Raw genomic sequence first — 6,993 nt, forward strand, 5'->3', positions numbered from 1 at the left:
AAACGCCCAAACTTGCACAAAAGCTGGCGTTTAACTTTAAGAAAAGTCTCTACACATGAAAGCTTCAATGCTCAGCCCAAGCACACACCAAGTGGGCCCGGAAGTGGATTTTTATGTCATTTACTCATCTCTGTAAACCCTAGGCTACTAGTTCTCTACAAATAGGACCTTTTGCTATTGTATTTTAAATCTTTTGATCAAGTTTTTATGATTGAACCCTCTTTGGGAGGCTGGCCATTCGGCCATGTCTAGACTTTGTTCTTATGTATTTTCAACGGTAGAGTTTCTACACACCATAGATTAAGGTGTGGAGCTCTGCTGTACCTCGAGTATTAATGCAATTACTATTGTTTTTCTATTCAATTCAGCTTATTCTTCTTCTAAGATATTCATTCGCACCCAAGAACATGAAGAATGTGATGATTATGTGACGTTCATCATCATTCTCACTTATGAATGCGTGCCTGACAACCACTCCCGTTCTACAAGCAAACAAGGCTTGAATGTTTATCTCTTGGATTCCTTAATCAGAATCTTCGTGGTATAAGCTAGAATTGATGGCGGCATTTGGTGCACGAAATTGCAATCACACTTTTGCAATCCCGCACAACTAACCAGCAAGTGCACTGGGTCGTCCAAGTAATACCTTGTGTGAGCAAGGGTCGATCCCACGGAGATTGTCGGCTTGAAGCAAGCTATGGTTATCTTGTAAATCTTAGTCTGGATATCAGAAATTATCAGGATTGATTGTAAAAAGCAAAAGAACATGAAATTGATACTTGTTCAGCAGTAATGGAGAATAGGTTGAGGTTTTGGAGATGCTCCATCTTCTGAATCTCTGCTTTCCTACTGTCTTCTTCATAATACACGCAAGGCTCCTTCCATGGCAAGCTGTATGTAGGGTTTCACCGTTGTCAGTGGCTACCTCCCATCCTCTCAGTGAAAATGATTGCATATGCTCTGTCACAGCATAGCGGAATTCAGCTGTCGGTTCTCGGTCAGGCCGGAATAGAATCCATCGATCCTTTTGCGTCTGTCACTAACGCCCCGCCTGCTAGGAGTTTGAAGCACGTCACAGTCATTCAGTCATTGAATCCTACTCAGAATACCACAGACAAGGTTTAGACCTTCCGGATTCTCTTGAATGCCGCCATCAGTTCTAGCTTATACCACGAAGATTCTGGTTAAGGAATCCAAGAGATATCTACTCAATCTAAGGTAGAACGGAGGTGGTTGTCAGGCACATGTTCATAGTTGAGAATGATGATGAGTGTCACGGATCATCATATTCATCCGGGTTAAGAACAAGTGATATCTTAGAATGGAAGCAAGCATGATTGAATAAGAAACAGTAGTAATTGCATTAATCCATCAAGACACAGCAGAGCTCCTCACCCCCAACCATGGGGTTTAGAGACTCATGCCGTGGAATGTATACAATGAAACGTGTAAACATGTCATGAGGTACTTGATACAATGTCAAAAGATCCTATTAATAGTAAACTAGTAATCCTAGAGTGTACAGAAATGAGTAAATGACAGAAAAATCCACTTCCGGGCCCACTTGGTGTGTGCTTAGGCTGAGCAATGAAGCATTTTCGTGTAGAGACCTTTTCTGGAGTTAAACGCCAGCTTTCATGCCAGTTTGGGCGTTTAACTCCAAGTTTTATGCCAGTTCCGGCGTTTAACGCTGGAATTTCTGACGCCGAATTGCTACGCAGTTTTGGGCCATCAAATCTTGGAAAGCCCAGGATGTCTACTTTCCAACGCCGTTGAGAGCGCGCCAATTGGGCTTCTGTAGCTCCAGAAAATCCACTTCGAGTGCAGGAAGGTCAGAATCCAACAGCATCTGCAGTCCTCTTCAGTCTCTGAATCAGATTTTTGCTCAGAACCTTCAATTTCAGTCAGAAAATACCTGAAATCACAGAAAAACACACAAACTCATAGTAAAGTCCAGAAAAGTGAATTTTAACTAAAATCTAATAAAAATATACTAAAAACTAACTAAATCATACTAAAAACATACTAAAAACAATGCCAAAAAACGTATAAATTATCCGCTCATCACAACACCAAACTTAAATTGTTGCTTGTCCCCAAGCAACTGAAAATCAAAATAGGATAAAAAGAAGAGAATATACTATAGACTCCAAAATATCAAAGAAACATAGTTCCAATTAGATGAGCGGGACTAGTAGCTTTTTGCCTCCGAACAGTTTTGGCATCTCACTCTATCCTTTGAAGTTCAGAATGATTGGCATCTATGAGAACTCAGAACTCAGATAGTGTTATTAATTCTCCTAGTTAAGTATGATGATTCTTGAACATAGCTAGTGTATGAGTCTTGGCTGTGGCCTAAAGCACTCTGTTTTCCAGTATTACCACCGGATACATACATGCCACAGACACATAATTGGGTGAACCTTTTTAGATTGTGACTCAGCTTTGCTAAAGTCCCCAATTAGAGGTGTCCAAGGTTCTTAAGCACACTCTTTTTGCCTTGGATCACAACTTTATTTCTTTCTTTTTCTTTTCTTTTCTTCTCTTTTTTTTCGAAAATTTTTTTTTTCTTTTCACTGCTTTTTCTTGCTTCAAGAATTAATTTAATGATTTTTCAGATCCTCAATAACAGTTCTCTTTCTCATCATTCTTTCAAGAGCCAACAATCTTTAACATTCTTAAAACAACAAATTCAAGAGACATATGCACTGTTCAAGCATTCATTCAGAAAACAAAAAGTATTGTCACCACATCAACTAATTCAACTAGTTTCAGAGATAAATTTCGAAATCCTGTACTTCTTGTTCTTTTGTGATTAAAGCATTTTTCATTTAAGAGAGATGATGGATTCATAGGACATTCATAGCTTTAAGGCATAAACTTTAAATTTTATTAATTATGAATTAAGAACAAGACTCAAATATAGATATAAGATGAGACTAAATAAAAATAATATAGATATAAGATGAGACTAAATAAAAATAAGAATAGAGAATAAAAGAAAAACGCAAAAATAGGCTCCTAATGATAGAGGTTTTCACAGAGTTAGGACTCAACAACCTTGATTTTGAGAAGTGGATGCTCCCTCAGCTTGAGAGGAGAGCTTTTGGCGTTTCATCTCTTGGATTTCACGCCCCTGCTTCTCTTGTTCCTTCAGCAATTTGCAGAGCATGCAATTCTGATTCTGCTGTTCTTCCTTCAGTTGCTCCATAGTCTCTTGCAACTTGGTGATAGATGCTTCTAGGTTGGCCCAGTAGCCAATTTCAGGAAATTCAGGGAGGAACTCCTGCGCCCTCCTTTTGATAGAGTTTTTCTTGCACTTGTCCTTCCATTGACTTCTTGGTGATTGGATGTTTCAATGGGTATGAAATTCATCTACTCCCATCTTTACCCCAGCCTCTTTACAGAGCAAGGAGATCAAGCTTGGGTAGGCCAGTTTGGCTTCAGTGGAATTCTTATTTGCATTGTGTAGATCTCACAAGCATCACATGAATGAACCTCAACTTCTTTTCCAGCATAATGCAATGAACATTACTGCTCTCTTGATGTGACCTCAGAACGGTTGCTAGTGGGGCATATGGAACGCCCAATAAAGTCTAGCCAACCTCTTGCAATTGGTTTTGAGGTCTCCCCTCTTGAGTTGGTTTGGGACACCCTTGAATTGGTTATCCACTTAGTTCCAGGGAGGCATATGTCCTCTAGAACTTGATCCAACCTTTATCTACTCTCACCATCCTCCTATTAAAGGAGTCAGATCATCTTGCAGTTGAGGTAACTTGAAGATTTCTCTTATTTGTCCAATGGAAGTACATAACTTCCCTCTGACCATGGTTCTGTAGGTAGGTAAGCAGTTCCAGTCATTCTCTGCTTATCTGTTAGCCATAGATTTTAGTAGAATTCCTGAACCATGTTCCTTCCAACCTTTGTCTCAGGATTGGTTAGAACTTCCCATCCTCTGTTTCGAATTTGCTCTTGGATCCCCGGATATTCATCTTCTTTCATATCAAATTTAACTCCGGATCACTGACCTCAGACCCATTATTTTGTGATAATGGTCTTCATGTTCTTTAGTTAAGAACTTCTCTTGATTCCAAAGATTCTTGGATTAGTCTCTTTCTTTCCTCTTAATTGGTTTGTTTTCCCTTAGGAGCCATGATATTGATGAATCTTGGCTTAGTGATCACGGAAAAGCATACCAAACTTAGAGGTTTGCTTGTCCTCAAGCAAAAGAAAAGAGAGAAGAGAGGGGGAGAAGAATAAATTCGAATGGTGTGGTGGAATGAGGGAGCCAAACATGTATTTAAGGGTTGGGAGGGGAAGTTTTCGAAAAAAAGAGAAATTTGAAAGGAGATTTGAGAAGATATGGAAAGAAATTGAGAAAAGGGTGAAATTTTTGAACAATGTTTGTAATTGATTTGAAATAATTTTGAAGAATGGTTTTGATTTTGAAGATTTGAAAGTGAATGATGAATGATTGAAGTGTGATTTTGTAGAAAAGTATGGGTAAGAAAGGAAAGTTTGAAAAAATTTGGTTTGAAAACAAAATTGTGGTCCCCCCCCTTGCTGGCGTTAAACGCCCAGATGGCACCCATTCTGGCGTTTAACGCCCATTTGTTGCCCCTTTTGGGCGTTTAACGCCCAGCCAGGTGCCCTGGCTGGCGTTAAACGCCAGAAATCCTTTATCACTGGGCGTTTTTTCCAAAACGCCCAGGATGCTGCACACCTGGCGTTAAACGCCCAGAATGGTGCCCATTCTGCCGTTTAACGCCCAAATGGCACCATTCCTGGCGTTAAACGCCCAGAATGGTACCCATTCTGGCGTTTAACGCCCAAAATGCCCCTTATTGGCGTTTTTTTTTCGCCAGTAAGCTCATTTTCTCTGCTTTTTGAGCTGAATCCTTCTGTAACTCTGTGAATTCCTTCATTTTTGATACTTGCCTCTGTAAGAACTCATATAAACCTTCTAATGACTGGGTTGCCTCCCAGCAAGCGCTTCTTTACTGTCTTTAGCTGGACCTTCACTGAGAATCACTCAAGTCTCAGTTTTGAGCATTCCTGCTCAAAATTGCTCTCAAGATAATGCTTGATTCTCTGTCCATTAACGATGAACTTTTGTCAGAATCAATATCTTGAAGCTCAACATATCCATATGGTGACACTCCTGTGATCACATACGGACCCCTCCACCGGATTTGAGTTTTCCTGGGAACAATTTGAGCCTGGAGTTGAAGAGCAGAACCTTTTGTCCTGGCTCAAAGACTCTGGTTGACAACTTCTTGTCATGCCACTTCTTTGCCTTTTCCTTATAAATTTTTGCATTTTCAAAGGCATTGAGTCTGAACTCCTCTAGCTCATTTAACTGGAGCAATCTTTTCTCACCAGCTAACTGAGCATCCATGTTTAGGAATCTGGTTGCCCAGTAGGCTTTATGTTCCAGTTCCACAGGCAATGACATGCCTTCCCATACACCATTGGTATGGAGAGGTTCCTATAGGAGTCTTGAATGCTGTTCTGTATGCCCACAGAGCATCATCCAAGCTCTTTGCCCAATCCTTTCTTCGGGCTATCACAGTCCATTAGGATTCTTTTTAGCTCTCTGTTAGAGACTTCAGCTTGCCCATTTGTCTGTGGATGATACGGAGTTGTCACTTTATGGCTGATTCCATATCTAACCATAGCAGAGTATAGCTGTTTGTTGCAGAAATGAGAGCCCCCATCACTGATTAGTACTCTGGGAACACCAAATCTGCTGAAAATGTTTTTCTGAGGAATTTTAGCACGGTCTTGGTATCATTAGTGGTGTAGCAATTGCTTCTACCCACTTAGATACATAGTCCACTGCCACCAGAATGTAAGTGTTTGAGTATGATGGTGGGAATGGCCCTGAAGTCAATTCCCCATACATCAAACAATTCTATCTCTATATCCCTTGTTGAGGCATGGCATATCCGTGAGGCAGTTACCAGCTCTTTGGCAACTGTCACAGTTACGCACAAACTCTCGGAATCTTTATAGAGAGTAGGCCAGTAGAAGCCGCACTGGAGGACTTTAGTGGCTGTTCGCTCACTTCCAAAATGTCCTCCATATTGTGATCCATGGCAGTGCCATAGGATTCTTTGTGCTTCTTCTCTGGGTACGCATCTGCGGATCACTCCGTCAGCACATCTCTTAAAGAGATATGGTTCATCCCAGAGGTAGTACTTGGCATCTGAAATTAATTTCTTTCTTTGTACATAGCTGTACTCCTTGGGTATGAACCTCACAGCTTTATAGTTTGCCATATCTGCAAACCATGGAGCTTCCTGGAGGGCAAAGAGTTGCTCATCTGGGAAGGTCTCAGAGATCTCAGTAGAAGGGAGGGACGCCCCAGCTACTGTTTCTATTCGGGACAGATGATCAGCTACTTGGTTCTCTGTCCCTTTTCTGTCTCTTATTTCTATATCAAACTCTTGCAGAAGCAACACCCATCTGATAAGCCTGGGTTTTGAATCCTGCTTTGAGTAAGTATATTTAAGAGCAGCATGGTCGTGTACACAACCACCTTGGATCCTACTAGATAAGATCTAAACTTGTCAATGGCATAAACCACTGCAAGTAATTTTTTTTCTGTGGTTGTGTAATTCTTCTGTGCATCATTTAAACACGGCTAGCATAGTAAATGACATGCAGAAGTTTGTTATGCCTCTGTCCCAACACACTGCACCAATGGCATGATCACTGGCATCACACATTAATTCAAATGGTAATGCCCAATCTGTGCAGAGATGACTGGTGCTGTGACCAGTTTAGCTTTCAGATCTCAAATGCCTGCAACACTGTGTGTCAAACACAAATGGCGTGTCAGCAGCTAGCAGGTTACTTAAAGGCTTTGCAATTTTCGAAAAATCTTTGATAAACCTCCTATAGAATCCTGCATGCCCCAGAAAGCTTCTGATTGCCTTAACATTGGCAGGTGGTGGTAATTTTTCAATTACCTCTACCTTTGCCTTATCC

Source organism: Arachis stenosperma, chromosome 9 (assembly GCF_014773155.1).
Source record: "Arachis stenosperma cultivar V10309 chromosome 9, arast.V10309.gnm1.PFL2, whole genome shotgun sequence".
Lineage (NCBI taxonomy): Eukaryota > Viridiplantae > Streptophyta > Magnoliopsida > Fabales > Fabaceae > Arachis > Arachis stenosperma.